At 39.1% G+C, this 20,091-nt stretch overlaps 1 protein-coding gene across 2 annotated transcripts in view; it reads right to left on the reverse strand.

Annotated features, from left to right (window-relative positions):
- TENM3 (teneurin transmembrane protein 3) overlaps positions 1-20,091 on the reverse strand; it is a 1,300,501-nt gene that overhangs the window by 399,785 nt on the left and 880,625 nt on the right. Inside the window, exon 1 of one of the 2 annotated variants that reach the window (XM_027636352.1) lies at positions 18,683-18,741. The exons of the other annotated variant lie outside the window; for it this stretch is intronic. The gene's annotated coding sequence lies outside the window, so the exon portion shown is untranslated. Of the gene's footprint in view, positions 1-18,682; positions 18,742-20,091 lie in introns of those variants that run through there. 2 annotated transcript variants of the gene reach the window in all.

Below are 20,091 nucleotides of genomic sequence, written 5' to 3' on the forward strand. Positions count from 1 at the left end.
AAAATGAGGGATGCCCCAGAGAGTTCAGCATTTCAGCAGATCACATGAAGGGATCATTGGTCTTAAGTAAACCAGAGATATTTTCCCCTTGCAGACAGCACAGCATTTTTGTTCTCCTAAATATTTCCTGAGGTACATTTTAAATTCAGCATGTTTTTTCATTAGACTTTCACATCTTCCCCCTTTCCCTTAGTTTTCATCTCAGTTTTGGCTGTTGCAAGAAAAGCTCTCCTGTTTGTCTGCTTCTACCCTCCACTAAACACTTCTGACCCCTTTCAGAGGCCTGCATGATAGGAAGCAGTGAGACTCATCTTTTCCCCCCTTTGAACTTCACAAGCATTGCCAATCCACTTAATTCCAAACCTAAATGAGATTTAAGATTTTATTTCCTCACTTTAACACAAGAAAATCCAGGCTGTTCCTTCTGTCCCATCAATTTAGGGTATGCTTTGGCAGCATATATACTGAAAGCCGTATTCTGGGGCATTGAAATGAACATCGTCAGGAACAGACTGTTCCATCAATTTTGCCACCACTTTCCTACAGATGCAAGCTGTTCAGTGCCCTGCCACTGGGAGAAAGTTGTCCTGTGGCAAAATGCTATATAAAGTATAATTGCTATGATAAAAAAGCTACCTTATTTGAAATTTGAGGGGTTTTGTACATCTGACATATTGCACTTCAACTGTAATGCACAGTAACAACTCGGAGGAAGAAACAGGATAGCAAACTAATGGGATAGGTATCTGTAAAATTATTAGTTTTCTTTGTGAATATTTATGTTTATATACTTGCATTCTACATTAATAAGTAAAATATTTTCTTAGTGACATAATACTCTAAAAAGAATAGGCTGCTGATTTACAAAGACTAGTTGTCTTTCTTTTCAAATCCAATATAGCCATATATCTCATATATTTCTGCAATCTAAGGTAAAAAACGACGTTTACACAAAGTAGTTTGAAACAGAAAAATGTAGACTCTGCAGAAGGCACAGGCAACCTGATTTTAAAGAAAACAGCATATAAAATGACCTCTGTATCAAAGTTAGAGCAGATGCACACTTGCAAGGTCACTCTACCATTGCTGTTTAGAGTTGGTCAGCTTTTGAAGACATATTACTGCAAGCACACTTGCTACCCTGACACAGACCTCACAGGCATGAGTCTACCTTCACACTAGACAGCTTAACTAAAATGCCTGTCTTGCTTAAGAAGGACACAGTGTCCTACACTGACACTCCCAATACTTACATAAAGGTGCAATATCAATTTCAGTTCGCATATAGTCTCACGTTCAGAGTTTTACTTTACCAGAACAATCAACTAGCTAAACACCTCGATTCCTCACCTCAGAAGGAAATCTTTTGGTTTCACTGAAATCATGGGGATGGAGCTAGACCACTATGATTCACACTGATGTCAGCAGATACAGTTATCTAGTCCTCAAAGCTGGCAAAGTTAAGTCTGTAAAACCATCCAATATAATTGCTTGGCATCAGTACCAGAACAGTATGACTTCTCCTGCCCACTGCATTTGTTAACCCCACACCAACTGAGCAAGCTTTTACCTCCAGCCTGAACACATCCACTTTTTCTACAATAGCAGTACAGAACTCCAGCTCTGGGAGTTAGTTCACTGTGCAGAGCACAAAGCCGCTCTAGGCAACATCTCTCTAAACAAAGTCTAAACCAAGAAATAACTACAACAACTAAACAGGATCACTAGGTATCACGTGGGGGTTTTTTTTAAAGAAAAAAAAGAAAACTATTACATTAAACATTTCAGCAATGCTAAACACTAAAAAATTGTAGGGAGATATTCTGTTTTATACATCACTTAAACATAAGAGGTGCATATAGAAATGAAAAAGCAGCTAAAAATGACACTAAAAAATTGAAAAAATAATAAGGGTTTAAATCAAACTGACACTGAGCCAAAGTAGCATACAAAAGTCAAGCTGGAAGAACTACAAAATAATCTAGCCAATCCCTATTGACAAATCAAAACCATCTCAGACATGTACCACAAATCGTTAACAATCAGTTGACAGCAGAAGAAAGGGAAGGTACATCTCTTAGAACCAAAAGTCAATTTCCTGTCTCTTTTCTGGAGTACAACGCATTCATTCCAGTGCCTTCTGAACAGTGACCCACGGACCAAAGCAATAGGGAAAGCTTCAGTTCATGATTCATAGTTCATCTATTCAGATTCACCTGTTCAGATTCTCTGTCTAAAGACAGCTTAAAAATCTTACGTCTTTAACCTTACTTTTCCAAGTTGCTCCAAGGACATTACATAACTGAAATCAGAGGAAAGGGGATGGATGATACATTCTCTCTGTTCAAGAACACTGTCCTTAATTTCACAAAGCACAGGAGATTTTGGAGACTAAATGTTTTATACACTAAACGAGTATGCCTTTTCCATCTCGGTTGTCATCGAACTTTCTAAACATATAACACCTGACTAGGAATTCTCTAAAGATGTTTTTTCCTTTTGGAAAAATAATCCCTTCTGGTGAACTGCATCCTCCATCCCTAGCCTTTTCATACAGGGAAGCAGAAGGAGGGGTGACAGGTTACGGACCTAAAGAGGCTGAGCACTGCCCACAATCTTCCTCCTCTAGGGGAATACCACTCAACCAGGAGCTCAGCCACCTCCATCCAGCCTCTTTCGACCCAGCACAGCTCAGCCACTGTTTGAAACCAGACTAACATTAACTTGTCCACTGAGTAAACTGGTAAGTAGGTAAAAACCCAGTAGAGCTCAACAATATGCACATATACCACAACAACACCTGTTCAGCCTGGATTCAAACATGCCAGAATTTTATCATTGTTTTATTAGACGGAGTTCCCATCTTCTTTTGAACAGGTAACTGTTCATGGGTGAAACACACTGCTGTATGTCACTGTCTTTTCTTTCAATGCTCCCTTACAGAGAGGCATGCTCATGCTCCAAATACTGTCAGTATCTTTACCTTTTTAATGTTTCCTTTCCTTGATAACTACCTCATCTATGAGTCAACATCAAAATTCTCTTAAGTAGCAACTATACATATAGAAGTAGGCTTGTGATCCAGAAAGGTAATCCAAGAAATTATTTTAAAAATTAATATTTTAATTGAAATTTAATTATTTCTTACTACTGGCAAATTCTAAGTCACATGCCAGACTAGATGATTTTGTAAAATACGTTCATACAGCTGTTACTGCACACTTTTATGCTGTTGAGGGAATAGAAAGACAATAATTTTCTGCCCATTTTAACTGCGATCTATACAAATCTGTGAAGTTAACTACCTAATAACAGTTCTGTAACACCAAAACAACAGACTTCTATTACCCAAGTTGAAGGACATGCACATCAGTGTCTAGATGCAAAACATTTCTCCTCTTTGACTTCATCTTTGGTTCATAGCTTTAAAGCATAAGATGCAACTAAGAAAAAAGTAACAAATTTACAATCAGAAGGCACAATGTGTACCTTCACAGGAACATTTTTGAGACTACTTAATTTAAGGCTATGCCTGTGCTACCATGTACATTTAAAAGCAATCAGTCTTGTCACTGATGTTAGCAGCAAGAAATTCATAGTATTAAAATGTGTGAGTTGCTGAGACTGTCACCCAAAAATGTTATTAACATGGTTAGTCAGCACCTTTTTAGGTGTTAGGTTAGTCAGCAAAGTTTTGCAAGGAACTGTAATCACATTGGAACTAGGAAGCAACAGTGGTGGGTGATTTTTAAACCAAAGCAATTGAATGAAAATGTCTTCCACTTTGAAGCATGGTCATATTTGACGATAGGCAACTCAAAACCAGAGCTTGATACATTATCTTAATTCTATACAAAAGTATATGTGAATGGTTCCTGAAAACTCTAAGACAAATTAATGCACCAAGTCAAAATTAAGGGCAAGCCAAAAATAAACCTGTAAAGAACAAGAAACATCTTCCATACAGCCTAATAAGGAGTCAGGTTATATGAGGGTTCTACTCTTAAGTTCTTGTGGTCCTACAAGCCTTTGGTCTTTTACTGCCTAAGTGGTCAGGTCTGTAAAATAAGGGTAAACTCCATAGGTTTTATCATACCTAATAAAACCCCATTGGTAACTTTTATTCATTAACAACTGAAAAGGGTTTATACTGTTAGTTGTGTTTCAACCTGTAACAACAGCAGTCATTCCTCTCTTACTGGGGGGAGACAAGCACACAAGTGATTAGAGGGCAAGCTCAGGATACCCATGCATTCAGGAATAATCTGCGGAATTACATTAGAAATACTGTGTTGCTTACAATATGAGAAATAAGGATTTGTTTTTTAATCTATTATATTTAATTTTGAAACTGTTTACTTTGCCACATTATTTTCATTTTATATTTCTTCCCTTTGCATGTACAAAACCAGTCCCATATGATCCAGGACCACAGTCTGACCCAAAGGGCAAATTGGCAACTGTTCCTCCAGAGAGAAAGGCAAAAGTCTGATCCAAAAAGGGACTGCTTAAACTCCGATTTGGGCTAGGAAAGTGGTAACATCCCTTACAAGCAGAAAGTGATCATGTTTTCCCCATTCTAGCTTTTTAATATCTATGCATTCATGTTGTAGATACATGTTCACTTTTATACCACATAATCCCTTTTAAAAAAGCATTTCCAGCCTTCTTAGCAATATCTTACTCCTAGCTTTGGCTACTGATTCCTTCCTCTTGCATGCCAGCACTAGCAACTGTACTGTGGCACCAAGACACACTTTGAAAATTGAGCTAGCAAAGACTAACCTCAAAATAAAGGAAAAGGAAAAATAACTTCAAGGAGAAAAAAAAAAAAAAAAAGCTTTCAGACAGACAAATTCTGGCTCAGCCCAAAGGCATACCAGCACTCCTGTCAGCACCAGGAATGAAGGAAAAGGACACTTCTGGCAGATTAAAGGAAGCTGTAATTTTTCCCCTTTTCAGATGCATGCCCTAAGCATCAGGCTGCAATGACACATCCCCCCTTCTTTGCCCTCTTCTGATGCAATGAATCTTTAAGTTGTTCACGGGAAGCAGAACAGCTCCAACAGGAAAAATAAAAGTAGCAGCATCATAACCTATAGCTAAGTGATGATGACCTTCTCCGGGAAAGAACAGGAACTGAATTGTGCCGCCTCAAAACAGCAAGGCTGCACAAGGCATAACCATAAGTCCATCATGGAATGCAGAATTACCTGCTGTTACATCAGCTGGTACTGGAGGGTAGGGTTAAAGTGTGAAAACCCCTGTGATTCCCTTATAAATCCATGTCTGGAAAGAGAAATAGGTGGGCAGAGAGAAAAGCTGCATCTCCTCTCTTTGTTTCTCAGACAAAACAATCAATTCCAGGTTAGCCTTTCCTAAAAAAACTTCAAAAGGCAGAAACTACCAATACAGGCATAAATAGCATTGACACTATACTGACAACATCTGCTTCTTAAAAAAAAATCAAATACAAAATACATATGCTAGAGAAATCAGCCCTGTTATATCCTCTGTAAACAAGTGCTGATTGCTGCAACCTCCCTTCTGCTGCTGATTGAATTCCTGGAGAATTAATGCAATCTGAATACAGAGCAAGGGAATCGTAGAATCACAGAATGGCTTGGGTTGGAAGGGACCTTAAGGAATATTTAATTCCAACCCCCTGCCATGGGCAGGGACACCTTCCTTAACACCAGGTTGCTCAGAGCTCCATCCAAACTGGACTTGAACACCTCCAGGGATGGAGTATCCACAGTTGCTCTGGGCAACATGTTCCAGCACCTCATCACCCTCACAGTTAGGAATTTCTTCCTAATATCCAGTCTAAAACTACTCTCTTTCAGTTTGAAGCCATTACCTCTTGTCCTGTCACTATACACTCTTGTAGAAAGTCTCTCTCCATCCATTTTGCCTTCAGGTACTGGAAGGGCACCCCTAAGCCTTCTGTTTTCCAGGCTGAACAAACCCAATTCTCCCAGCCTTTCCTTGTAGGAGGGATGCTCCATACCTCTAATCATCTTGGTGGCCCTCCTTTAGACTCTCAGCATCATTACTTTTATAAAATGGTATATATGGGGGAAAATAACCCCACAAAGCAACCATGTGATCCTGCTATATGCATGCACATACAATTATTGGAGGGAGACAGGGGAAAGGAAAGAAAAAAAAGGAAAAAAGGCATTCTTGTATTTCACTTTCCTCTCTTTTATTTATGGTTTCTCTTGGTTAACCTGGTCCCAAAAGTTTTCTGCTGCGGTGCTAAGCATGAAACAGCAATTCATAGAGAAGAAAAAACATTAATTGCAAACTCATTTCCAGGACCTGCTTTTCTACTGTAGGTGTTTCTAATTTAATAAGTCATGAAAATGTAGGTGGTGTGCTCTTTTTTTAAAAAATAATAAACTGAAAACTCAGTCCTATCTTCCTTATACCCCTGTCCTGCACCTACCACTATGCTGTGGCTATCTGTTGAACGGGGTCAGTGAGCTGACTACCAACCTGGCAAAAAAGAAACGAAAATTATAAAAATTGAAAAGTAACCATTCAAAAATCTTTTTTAACTGTACTGCTGCTCTGAACTCAGTATACAAACAGGCAAACAGTTGAGCTTATACAAGGGAGAGGGCAACAAAGAGGACAGGCTGTAAAGGGTACAGGATGGTAATTTTTTATTTTTAAAGAAAGTACTGGCAGCTTATGAAAGCTTAAAATGCTAATCAAACCAAAGCCTTACTGTTTTTTAAGACAGTTATGAACCACTACAGAGGAGATGAAAGAACAAGCAGTTCCTGCGCTTGTCACACAAAAATCGTATAACCCATCTTCTGCAAGTAAAAATTGGTATCTAACAGTCATTTTCAGCCATCAGGGAGAAATATAACAGGGCTGAGTGAAACAGTCATATGAATGGCACAGTAAAGGAGGAAGAAGAAATATTAACACCAAGCTTTCAGAATCCTTGATACTTTTGATTTGTAGGATATGAAATTAAACTAAATATATTGGTAATGTTATGAAGGGAGGAAAATCTACATCCACCATCTCCTTACATTTTTTAAAATATCAGTGAGCTAGAAGAGTTTTAAAAATTAAATGCACGTAACCCAATTCTTGCACATTTTCTAATTTAAAATGGTTTGAATTGCATTTAGCAAAAATATTCAAAATAGCAGTAGATACAGTGCTTATCTGTTTATAAGTAAATAACTTACAAAATATTTTCTTCTGAAACAATATCAATGCAAGTCATATTAAAAACATGGAAACTCCCACATATTTGCAGCAACATTTGTTTCTAATGTGCAGTTTAACCTAGGGACAACACTGAACCTACAAATCAATGATGAAGCAGTTTGGAAATATTTCTAATGTGATTTTAGTTATAATATTAAAAAAATAAAGCAAACCTGAAAATAATTATTTTAGTTCCAGTTAAAGAAACCCTTAACTTCCACACTATTTTTACATACTTTCATAGCTGTTAATGCAGTTCTGGTTGAGGCAGCATATATGAAATCCTGTCTCTTTAGCTTAGATCACTAAACTGAGACTATGCTTTAGGCATTTCAAAGCAGCACTACTGCAGAAAGTGTCCAACTTTCAAAGCAATGGAGAGAAGGTCATGACATGCCTTAAAGACCTTCACAACGATAGCCCGTTTGGGTGCTAATCTGAGACAGACAAGATCCTTTATAGGCTGTTTCATTTATTTTCCTCCATTAAGTGGGTATGACACTGAAGCACTGCAAAGAAGGGCTTCATAAGGCACCTGCCCTTAGGTTTGGTTTAACTGCTTGTGCTCAGTGGACTATAGCCCACACAGTTGCCAGTTCAGGTACCTGACTGCTGGTCAATCCCATGATAAGTAAACGCTTTAACGTCTAATCTATAGATCCAAGTGGGTTTATGTCAATTCAATGCAATATGTGGTGATGGTAGTTTCCATTCAGGCTAGATGTAAGCAAAGCTTCTTCAGAGCTGAAAAGTGGGGAGTTAGTGAACAATTTTTTTTATTACGTTTTCATTAATCTTAAAAAAAACAGCTTGATATTCTTGTCCATTCTTTAACAAATCACATAAAAAAAAACTTTAAAAGAACTCCCACAGATTTGTGATTCTCATAATAAGTCAGTTAATATCCTCTTTAATCCAGTCTCATAATAAAAACCTTGACAAAAAGTTGTCAATCTGGGTTCCATATACGATGTTGCACATAAACAGTATTGCTAGCTATTGTGCACTAAATATAATCCAATAAACTTCTGTCAGGTTAGCAGTGAGTATACCTAGCAGGTGTGTGTACTAAAATGAAGCTATTTTTTCCTTTCTTAATATTTGAATTAATTATATGAAGTTTCTAGTGCAGGAAAACTTACTGCACCTAACAATGATTCTAGAGTTTGAAATAAGGGCTGAAAAAAGACTTAGGTCTACAGTTCTTTTTTTGTGATTAACATATTTTACAAAAGCTAACTTCCAAAGGTGAAATATCTCTTTTCAAGAACACCTTGAACTTTCTAACACTCTTTGTGCTTGTCCACTCCCACAAATCCTCTTGATGAGTTAATAGGAACAATCTTATACAAGCAGAGTGGATAAAAACTTTCCCCTACAACAGATTATAAAACCCTAACATTCATTCATTAAAACTGATTAAAACAGGAATACAATGATTTTAATTCTGAGCCTATTAAACCAAACTATTCTTGGAAATGTAGTCAATAGAATTATCATTGGCAACACTGAACTCAGATATGACACCCAACTAGTACATGCAACATCCCCAAGAAGGATTGCAAGGAGTGCAGACAGCGTGCTTGGAATTGCAGAATAATTCAGGCTGGAAAGGACTTCCGGAGGTCATCTTGTCCAAAACCATACTTAAACCAGGTCTAATTAAATCAAAGCTGTGCTAGTAAGTCTTAACTTCTGAGTTACGAAGTGCTTAATGGGAACAGTCCCATGAACATGTCCCCAGTCTCAAACTCAGAACGACATGCAAGAATTTTCTGAGGGTAACCCAAATCAGTACAGATCAAAATGCTCTAAGGACACTCAAGAGTTAAGCCATACAGCTGATTGTGTCCCACTATGTGGGAAAGTTATAGCATGATGTTTAATATGGTAATACAGGCATTACTTCACTGTGCTCCCTTTTGGGCAAGTATTCTCTTTTGTGTGGTCCAGTAAATAAACAGTAATTCGATTTGCTTGTTCAAAATGCTGGGAGTGAGGGTGGAAATTGTCCTAAATATATTTAACAAGAAAGTTTGACTGAGGAGCAGAGTGCAGTCAGTGCTCAGAGCTTTATGGGCTCTCCAGAAAAACTGAGTATTCATCAAGTCATTTCTAGTCAAGTATTTACTAAAAAAAAAACCACAAAAAAAAAAAACAAAAAAAACCAACACCACAAAACAAAGATAGATTTATATCAAAGGTTATGGGCAGAGCATGTAATCCCAAATCAAGAAAAAAAAAAAAAGAAAAAACATGTTGATTATTCTCAAACTCTCCTCCATCTTAGACTATTCTCTGAAAGCAATGAGCCTAAGCCTAAATTCCACTGATCACTGGTACAATGCCTGACACAATCTCATTGAAGTCCCTGGAACTATCAACTGAACAGATTATTTCAAGATTTGCAGAACTGGACTCAACACCACTCAATTTCCTGCTTCTGTCCTAAAAGTCACACCTGAGCACTCAGACAATAAGTTCAAGAAAATCTGTATGCCTTGTAACTCATGTGATAAAAATATAATACTTGTAGTCTGCAAGAGGAAAAAAGTGAAGTACTTATAGGTTATTAAAAAAAATAAATAAATAAAATAGTCTTGTATTTTCAACTTTCTCGAGAAGTAAAGCTTTCAAATGAAAAATCAAGAGGATTCTACTAGTATTTTAACTCTCCCTGAATAAATAAAAATCTGATATAATAATCATAGCAAAGCAACCAACAAAAAATTTTGTATCAAATAAGTACAAAATATTCTGCCCTAGATCCTTGAATGAATTTTAATGAGTGTCAGCATTTTGACTGAATGAATTTTTTATTTTGGACCTCAGGAATTCTATATCTTGATGATGACAAATTATGGGGAAAACAGGAGGAACATTATCACTCACGTCCCTTTTTTAATGACAATGTTTAAAATCTCTAACAATGTTAAAACATCTAGTTTAAAAAGAAAAATATATGTAAAACACCAGATATATTAAATTTCTATTACTGATCTGCACTGATTAAGTGACAGTTGACTTATGCAGCTAATATTAAATTTAGAAGTTAAATACCTGTCCATATTGTATGCAGCCTAGCTGGAATTCACTAGATTAAACATACTAATTAATTTGGTCATGGTGTGCTTTGTATTATAATTCAGCATTTATTTATGAGGTCAACATATTCAGTTTACTGAATTTAATGACTGCACTGTTCTTAAACATATCATTAGAAGTGCTAATATTTTATATCATTAACCCTGTATCATTGCACAATTAACATAAAATTATCAAAAGAATAATAAAATTAGATATGCATTTTTAAGCCACTTAAAACATTTCTAAATGCAATTATAACTATTTCATGTTAAGTAGGAGTTGATATTTCATTTTCATGTTAAGATATTCTTCACCGAAAAAAGAAAATAAAACCCCAGCTTTTCTGATCACTTATTACTTCTAAGTTTCCTGTAGAGCACAGTCATTCATAGATGTTGTTCTGGGTTATCAGACATTTAGAAAGATTGAATTACTAGGTGAGTCTTGTTTCATAGTCTATTAATATACAAATGACTGAAAAACTTCCTGAAAGGTGGTGAGCATTTCTGCTTCCAGCATTCACTGAGATGTCACTGTGGACTTCAGACTCTAAGTTTTCTTGACATCTCCCAACATATTGGCCTCTGTTGAAAATCACACACTTCTTCAATTGTCAGACAAGTGAAAGGAAATGGGGGGAAATCCTTCCATAATTTTGTACTGTAGGCTTATTAAGTCAAACCATATTGAACAGTCAAAGGACATGCACACACAGAGACATATCTATATTTTTAAAAGCTGCCAGAAAAGCTTTTCCTTCACCTGCCATCAATTTATATCAAAATCATATTAATACTACTGAAGATTTGACAATTAAAAACGTATGTGTATGTGCACCTGTGTGTATTATCAGCAAAGCAAGGTATGAAAAATAATTCTTCCTACCATTTGTAGAGTACTAAAGGGATCTCTTCTGCCTAAAATTTTAATTTTCTAACTAGTTATGGATGAAGGGAAATCAAATTTGAAGACTTATCCTTATCAGTATGGCATACCAAACGCAAGCTAGTAGTTCTCAGCATTACCAATTAGCTGTTTATTTGTTTGGACTAAGCTCAATCATTTGCAGAGATCCAGTATTTCTCAAGTTCCATCATTACTTTAAATATACATTTCTACCTTCCAGCATGGGAACAGTGGTGAACAAATAGTACTTTATTAATTTCTGCCTGAACAGTAAGGCTTCCAATGACTCTGCCTTTGTTGCTAAAGCAATACACAAAAGCTCACAACTTGTAACCAAGATTTCAACCAGCTGATTTGTTGGAGTATCAAATCTTTTCTCGGTTCCTGTTGCATAGGTTTGGACGCTGCCACTCAACCTTTTGACATTGAAATCAAGAATATCTCTTAGGAGGAGTAGGGAGATATCAGGCACTTTATTTATATTCAGTAGCATGAATAAAGAATGTCTTTCTAAGAAAAACTGATTTAATAACATGAATTATTTTCTGCTTTGCCAATTTTACTAACAGAATGAGGTTCTTTTTCTTTTTATGGAAAAAAAACATGAGCCATGGTTCTTTTCATGGGCACCAAAGCCTATTCAAATTAGCAATGTATTTTATAACAGAAAAAAAAAAAAAAGAGTGAGTGAGTGAGAAAGTGAAATCTGAAGTGTTTCATGAGCATAAGCCCTACGTTTCATCACCTAGAAGGTAAATGACAACATCTTCACTGGGGTGAGTAGAGCTATGCTGGTTTGCTTTAGCTGGGCATATCCTAGCTTCACAAACCCTCACACTTCCAGCCATAAAAACAAAACTACTCCACCAACCCCAGCTTTCTAAATGTATAGACTGTAATAAGGCTTAGAGGAAAAATATTAGCAATACAATCTGGCTTTAGATTTTTGTTAGACAACTGTGATACTATTTGCTTTTTTAAAGCTGCTCCACATTCATTAGTCTCAGGCATTACATCATTAAGAAAAGAGATTTTAAAATAAATTAACAATTTGCTGTGGCAAGTAAGATTTGATATTTTTGTGTTAAAAAGATGTATTATTGCTCCTGTCATTAGATTACAACCTTCCCGAGACAAGTGCTGGTCAGTTTATTTATGCGGAGCTCTAAGCATAAAGTTTCATAAGATTTCTTTAGAAAGGTCAGACAAACGTTCAAAGGATTATAATGAGAATGGATGAGGCCTTTGAAGGACTATGCAGTCTTTCATTTGCTAATCTAAAGTAACACTTATTAGCAATGATGATTTCTTCAACCACTACACAGTCACCCCCTTCATGATCCAGCCAAAATTTATCAAGGACTTCTATGATTTAGGAAACTATTGCTGTTTTATAGTAAGTTATGTACTGATTAATTTCTTCCCCCCTCCGCTAAAAACTCTAACGTGTAGCTTTCTATTCAATTCCTGCCAAGAAAAATATTTTAAATCTATATTTCACCAATTTTACCCTTGACAGGAGTTTTCTTAAGACACTAAAAATTGTCAAGACTCAAATAAGGAAATAAGACATTAGTTCCTTTGTATGCTTGCTTAACCTCTGTCAAGAAATACTATTAGAAATTCAACATAATATTGAAAAATAACACCACCAGCGCCACTGATTTCAACACAACACATTTTAAGTTCTACATCAGCACAGTTTTTACAATGATATCTGCTGCTTTTCTGAATGTTTTTCTATGCTGTCACAGGAAAAATTGAAGTTGTAATATCTTAAGATTTTTGCAAACTGCTATTTTACACTTCTGTAATTCAGATGCAAAAATACCGATGTGTTAAAACTTTTATAGATTACAGATTTTAGACTGTTGTTATAAAGGGTATTCTCCTTCCTTTTAAAATAAATTACTTGAAAGAGTAAACAAAGTTGCCAAACCTGTTTTTCACTAAAAATTTCTGCTAACATTCCAGCATTTTGCCAGGGATGGGGGGGAGTGGTGGATAAGGAGAACAAAAAAAAGAGTAACAGAGCTTCTATTATCACATATGAGAATCTATTATCACATAATTATAATCTATAGGTAACGTGTTAAGATTCTCATTTCAAACATTTATTAGAAGTGTGCTAAAAACATTAAAAAAACCCAGGAAAATAAACGAAAATAATTTAACATGTCTTTTCTCAAGTTGAAAACTGTTTTCTCTTATACATGAAGATTGAATTCACATTCATGAAAGCCTACTGTAAAAGTAATCCACAGTTGCTTTTATAAAGTATACCGCTCAGTTAATATATGAAGAGATTTTAACACAAAGAGTTACAACAGCCTTGCAGTTCATTAGTACATAGCAATCCAGGTAATTTGCTGATTTCAGTAGATTTGCAGAGTACGCTAATCAGTGCTGGATTTAGTACAGCACTTCCGAAGTTTCTAGTTTACTATTTTGCTTTCTGTATATCTAGGCACTAATGTTTACAATTAACTTTTTTTGTAGACACAAACACATCAAGTATCAACAACCTCAATCTGTTACACAGACTCAAGTTGACAAACTTAAAATAATTAGGTCAGCTAGGCTTGAACTTATATGTTGGATTTCAGTCTAAATTATAAAAGTATACCCACTCCTTTGCAAGACTCATAACATACATCAGCACAAAACAATTCCAGGCTTAAACTACTTTTCTACCTTATGTCATCCAAGTATCAGCTTTACATAAAAAGTATTTTACAACAACAGTAGGATGAAAGTATGTAACGTGGACAGACTTCCATCTAAGAAGGTAATCGAAGATACAGTTTGTGTTGTACTCACTATTTTATAATACATTTAAGATGTTATTCTCTTCATATTAGTTCAGTAGCAGCTATTTAACACATTAAAATGGACCTCTACTGACACTGTTTCTTCCATAAAAAAAGACTGAACTAAGTGGTGAGGAGCACTTGCAGCCTGGTATTGGTAAACATTTTATAATTTTATTAACTTCTGATCTGCATAAGATCAGAAATATTTTTATGCAATATCTCAGTTGCAACGTTCTGTTATTGTTTAGATGCATACTTGAACTAAAAGAGTGACGTAACTAGTCCAATATGCAAACTTTAAAGATGCACTGAATGCAATTACCGTGTCTTGCAAGACACATAAATAACTAAAATTCAGATTTAAATCACTATCCTGATAATAGATGCACACACATATCTTCTTACAATTGTTTACCATTTTCATAAGTTTCTCACATTTTATTTTTTTTCGGTTTGACCTTTTTTAACTTGTTTTTCTCTCACTATTGAGAAATCATTTTTCCTGAACTTTAAATATTTATGCATCACACTCAGCAGAGAGTGTGACCATAGCCTATTGGTTAAGGATTAAACAGTGTTGAAACTGGGACCAGAAGGTGCAGAGGCAAAATGTGCAAATATTTCAGTAGCTATTGAAACAAGTACTAGACTTGCTACTTTTAAAAGATAAAAAATAAAATTAGCATGTCTTTCATTAACTATGCAGGAAATATGCAGTAGGTGTGCACCTTGTCATCTGAAACTAGCCTTGTAAGTTTTGATTTCAAACACTAAAGTTATTTCTTAAAATAATCTAGCAGACATGCATTGTGACAGTACGTAGTGACGCACAAAGACACTGCCTGTGCATTATACCTGTGAGTCCAGACTGTTTGTGAAGACCAATACCACAGTTCAAGGAACACCATTCAATAGAGGTGTAACATTTTGGTTTGGGGATTTTTGGGTTTTGTTGGTTTTTTGGCTTTTTTTTTTTTTTTCCATAAGCATACAGAATTTTTTTCTAACTACTCTGCCAAGCTTCAGTCAGGCCACAGAATGGACACCTGAGTCGCCTGACCCTGTATGTAAACTCTTGGAAGCTGTAACACTTGTTTTCAAACAAATCACCTCTGGAGATAGAGCAGGCTTCCTATCAATCACTACCAAGTTAATTCTACATAATAAGGCAGGATCAGATGCAGACTGATACATTGTGAAATGCTGTATCTAAAATTGATTAGAATAGCACTCAAAATGAATGCAGCCCTCCAAACCACTTCTTTGCTCAGAAACATTAATCTCAATTATAAGGAGAGCTTCATAATGGTAATGCCTGGTATGAAAAAAGTATGAAATAAATCAGGTTTTATAAGACACAGCAATTAATCAGTTTTAGAACTAAGGAAAGGTTGTTAAAGCGGCACATTTTTACAATGGCAACTCTTTAAAGCCTCTGTTACCTCCAAAAAATTAAATGTTCAGGGTTTTGTTTTAATTACTCAGCTGACAGTACGGACCCCAATCCTTACTTTGGGTCCCTGATATATTTCACCACAAGCTAAAACTCTTTGCAAATAATACTACTTTATTATAAAGTTAAAGCATTTATTTTAAGATCACAGGATACTCTTCAGTCTATGAAGAAAAATCGCATGCAGGCATCCTGAAAGAACTTACTTATTGAACCAGAATAGCCTGAGGTAAAAAATTTATTTCATCAAACCAAAGGCTTTCCAAGAAACACACAAATTATTTCTGATAATATTTTGTGGACTTGATACTGCACAAGCATGCAGGAGATAAAGTCACGTTATCATTACATTTGCTAAAACAGTAAACCTAACAAATTTACATATATTCATATAATAGAACAGATTATACAATAAAGCTATTCTTAGAAGACAGTAATATTATATAGATATGCTAATCTTATTAACAATCTCTAATGTGTAGTACCACTACAGTTCAAATCTGCTTCTAAACCTTACACAAGCACAACACACTTACATAATATTTTGAAAAAATATTTTTTTAAGATTTCTCATTAAGAATTTTGTATTTTCTTTTGTACACTGACAGAGATGAGTTTTCTATAACAGAAATGCAGCATTCGGTAGAGTAAGTGCAGTATAACCATAAAATTAAGAGTAGTTTTGACCTAAAGCCTTAGGAGCTCTGGTGTTTTCTTTTAAGTCTATATAACACAATGACCCTCCACAAACAGCACTTGATCCTCCAAGTTGCTGATCACTCCCAGTTTTTATTGGGCCAAATCCCAAACTGATGCAAGTCAATGGGAGCTTCTGCATCAATCTACATGGGCAAACGGGCATCAGTCTGCCTAACTAACGCTCACTGATTTTAACTAGAGGTAAAGGTACTCAGTATCTTACTGAGCCAAGCCTATAATATGTTAATTGTTGGGTTTGGGAGACGACAAAAAAATACTTATTTTTATTTAATTTTCTTATATTTTATGGGGTTTGTATCAAAAAGATTCTTATTAAAAGCAGATATTGTCTACTGATATGTAACTTTATATCTAGTTTCTATTCATAAATCTTTTTTTTTCCTTTTCCATTTGAACAAAGAATTATTACTCCTGGCTCAAAGAGACTTGACTGAAGCACTAGTCTTAACTCGCTAACTGGATTATGAAATGTTATTCTGGACTTTTTTCCTCAAAAAAAATATTAAACAAAAGATTCTTCTCAATGTGGTCAAGTATTTCTTCTACCAAACAGCATCTTTCATCTCAGTGTTCACTCATTTTACTTTTTAATCAGATGTATGTGTCTAATATTTCTGCATTGTTGGCTTTTTTTTCCTCCCCTAATTTACTAGACCATTGAATCTAACCCAGCAAGTTCATAACAGCAAATCTTTGGAATCAGAAAATAATATTTTTCTCAGCCTGTTACATTTTTCCAAAATTTAAATGATATATTTTTCATATATATTCATACCCATATAGGGACTGTTCTTCCTAACTATTCTTTCATTACACCAAAGTACAAATTTATGAAATTTTTTTCCTGCATACAATATGAAACCAATCTCCTAGATGTGAACACAATAATAATTCTAAATAGCATTTGGATTATATTAGAAGGGAAAAGCAGTTGTCTTTTTCATCAGAGAGTGTCTTTAAGCGTTTTACAATTAACTCTTCTGTAAGACCATAGATGACCAATGTTTATACTTCAATACTCTCTTTACTAGACTGAATTTTAAGATGCAAGCATCCACAGAGTATTACTGTAACTCTTCAGTGGAATGATTCAAAATACTTTGCCTGAAGAAGTATATTTAAAATGCAGAGGATAACAGTCAAATGAAACTAAACAAGCATCCAACTAAGAAGTCTCAGCGTAAAGGACACATGATACTCAGAAAGCAGAAAAATAAAACTGCTAAAGTTCTTGTATAAGAAAAGTATTTTATATCTAAATATTTAGAGGAGCCTACAACTACGTATCTTACAGAAATAGCTCCTATTAAAAAACTTCTAACAGTGTGTGAGCACACAAGTATGGGAGTTTTGTTGTGTTTTATTTTGCTACGTTACTTTGCTTTAAAGCAACTTCATAACATAGAACTTTTAAGCCCACAGAAAAACGGATCTGCTTCCTACATCCACGTGAAGAAAAACCCTAAGATAACAGAAATGCATGTAGTTTCACGAGGGAGTACATCCCTTTCTCTCCCCAAACCACAGTGACGTAAAATTTCTTTGCTCGTTTTCGAGTGTGTGTTTTCGCTGCACAGTAACACGATTTTCACTACAGTTTATTGAAGAGACCATTAGAGATACAAGCCTCAGATACCCCCTCCTTTACAAGGACGGCAGGTAAAGCCCTGGTAGCATCTCCGAGCACAGACCACCCGGCAGGGTCTGTCAGCGCCTGCCGCCGTCTGACAAACGCGCTGCCCGAGGACGCGGGACCCAGCAGGAGCGCCAAACACCAACTTCCAAACCCATCACAAACTTACTCGGACGAACTTTCGCGCCTCCGCCCGCGCCACTACGCTCACCGGACAGGAGTACGGACACTTCCACTTGCCTTCCGAGAGTGAGGATGCCGACTTGGGGGAAGCGCCAAGAAACTGCTGTGGTGCCCAGTCCCGCCGCCGCCACGCGCCGCCGGGAGCGCGCTCAGGCGCCCCAGGAGCGCGCTCAGGCCGCGGTCCGGGGGAGCCCCGCGCTGCGCCCCAGCGCCCGCAGCCCCGGCCCCGCTCCCCCCGCAGCGCGGGGCGCAGCCGAGCGGCCGCCGAGAGCGCAGCGCTGCTGGCACACGGCCCCCCCCGCCTCCAGCTCAGTTTTCCGCGCGGCGGAGTTTCCACATCAAGTTGCGTCCCCAGTCCCTTTCTCCAGCTCCCCCGCGCCCGCGCAGCCCTACCTGGAGCCGCGCTCCAGCCGCAGCCGCGCGTCCCGGGGTACCCCGCAATTCCCGCCCACCGCCTGGCGAAGGTCCCGCCGCCAACGGTGCCACCGTGGGGGCGGTGGGAAAACGGAGGGAGGGTGGGCCGCAGGAACCCTCCGCCGTCCCCCGCGCACCGGCCGCCAGTCCGCTCGCCCGCCCTCGTCCGGGCTGAGGGCACCGGCCCCGGGGCCCCGCCGCCGGCCGGGCAGCCGCGGAGCGGGGTGCGCCACTTACCGCGGGCGCGCCGCGAGCCTCGCCGCCTCCGCGCCCCGGCAGCAGCGCGGGGTAGAGCGGCGCACGGCGGCACTTTGTCAGGCCGGGCGGGCGGGAGCGGAGGGCGGGCGGGAGCGGGGGGAGGGCCGGGGGCCGGGCGGGGGGAGGGCCACGAGTTGCTGCCCGCGCCCCCCGCCGCGGGAGCTTACGCGCCCCGCGGAGCTCACTTTCCCCGCCTCCTCCCCCGCCGGGCGGGCAGGGAGTTTGGCCCCTCTTCTTGCGGGAGGGGAGGGCGAAGATTCGCGCACAGCGACGTGCCGAGCAGGGGAGGAGCGCGGGGAGGAGTCGCCGCTGCCAGCACCAGTACCTACTTGCGCCGTAGCGCGGGGGCACCCGGTCGAGGGCCCCGCTGCTCCCCCGCGCCGCCCCGGGACGGGACCCGACCCACTGGTCTGCGGACCCTCAGCCTTCTGCCCCCCGTGCCCGCGGCTCGCGTGGAGTGCCTGGCGCGGCTCCCACGCTGAGCCTAATCAGCGCATCCGCGACGCCGGCGGTGATTTAGGGGTCATCCGCGAGCGGCTCTTCAGGCTGATGAATGGCTCTTGGCCGCTGTCTGCCCTGATGAGCGTGTCTGCGTGTTCCTGATTGCAAACACTAATGAACTTACACGGCTCCACTGCGCGCTCCCTCCTCCCGGCGGGGCAGGAACCTCCGCCGCATTTTGTTTTCCGCGGGGACTTGTTTATTTTTATGAGGGGAGGGGGAGAATTTGGGGAAATGATCAGCGGCTCCCTGCAGCACGGCACCGCGCCTCGCCGAGCAGAGCCGGCGCCGCGGGCAGCCCGCCCGCCGAGGCACCTCGCCGCTGGCGGCAGCCTGGGCACAGCACGGCACCGCACGGCACGGCCGCCCGGCAGGCCGGAGGTGCCGGCGGGGCTCCCCGGCCCGGCAGCCCGCCCCTCGCACCGACGCACGCAACCCCCTCGCCCGGCCTTCCCGCCTCACCCCGGCAATTTTCGGAGTTGGGCGGGAGCCGGGTTCCGAGTGACCTGATTACAGCTTAAACATCTGCTTTTAAAGCCATTTCTCCGTCGCGTACAAAGGCGCTTCTGCTTATTTTTCTCCCTGATTCCTCAGCATCCTCTCGGCTCAAAGTAGTAGCTGTAACTTTCCACACACTGAGATGTCACCTACCTACCTATATAGGACCGCTCTCTTTTTCACTCCTTTATCCTTCCCTTTTAAACTCAAAGGCGTTTCACACGCGAGGTACAAAACACTCGGAGAAGTTAGACAGATGAGCAGCTTTGAACGTTTAGCTGGCTACCCACTGCAGTACTTTGATTTTCCAAACTTTATCCGCCGCATCTCTGCGGATGTGTTATCTTTAACGCTCCCGAGGAAAATCCCTACATTCCTCTGTCCTGAAA

This window comes from Corapipo altera, unplaced genomic scaffold, assembly GCF_003945725.1.
Source record: "Corapipo altera isolate COAL_440 unplaced genomic scaffold, ASM394572v1 22b, whole genome shotgun sequence".
In the NCBI taxonomy this organism is placed as follows: Eukaryota; Metazoa; Chordata; class Aves; order Passeriformes; family Pipridae; genus Corapipo; species Corapipo altera.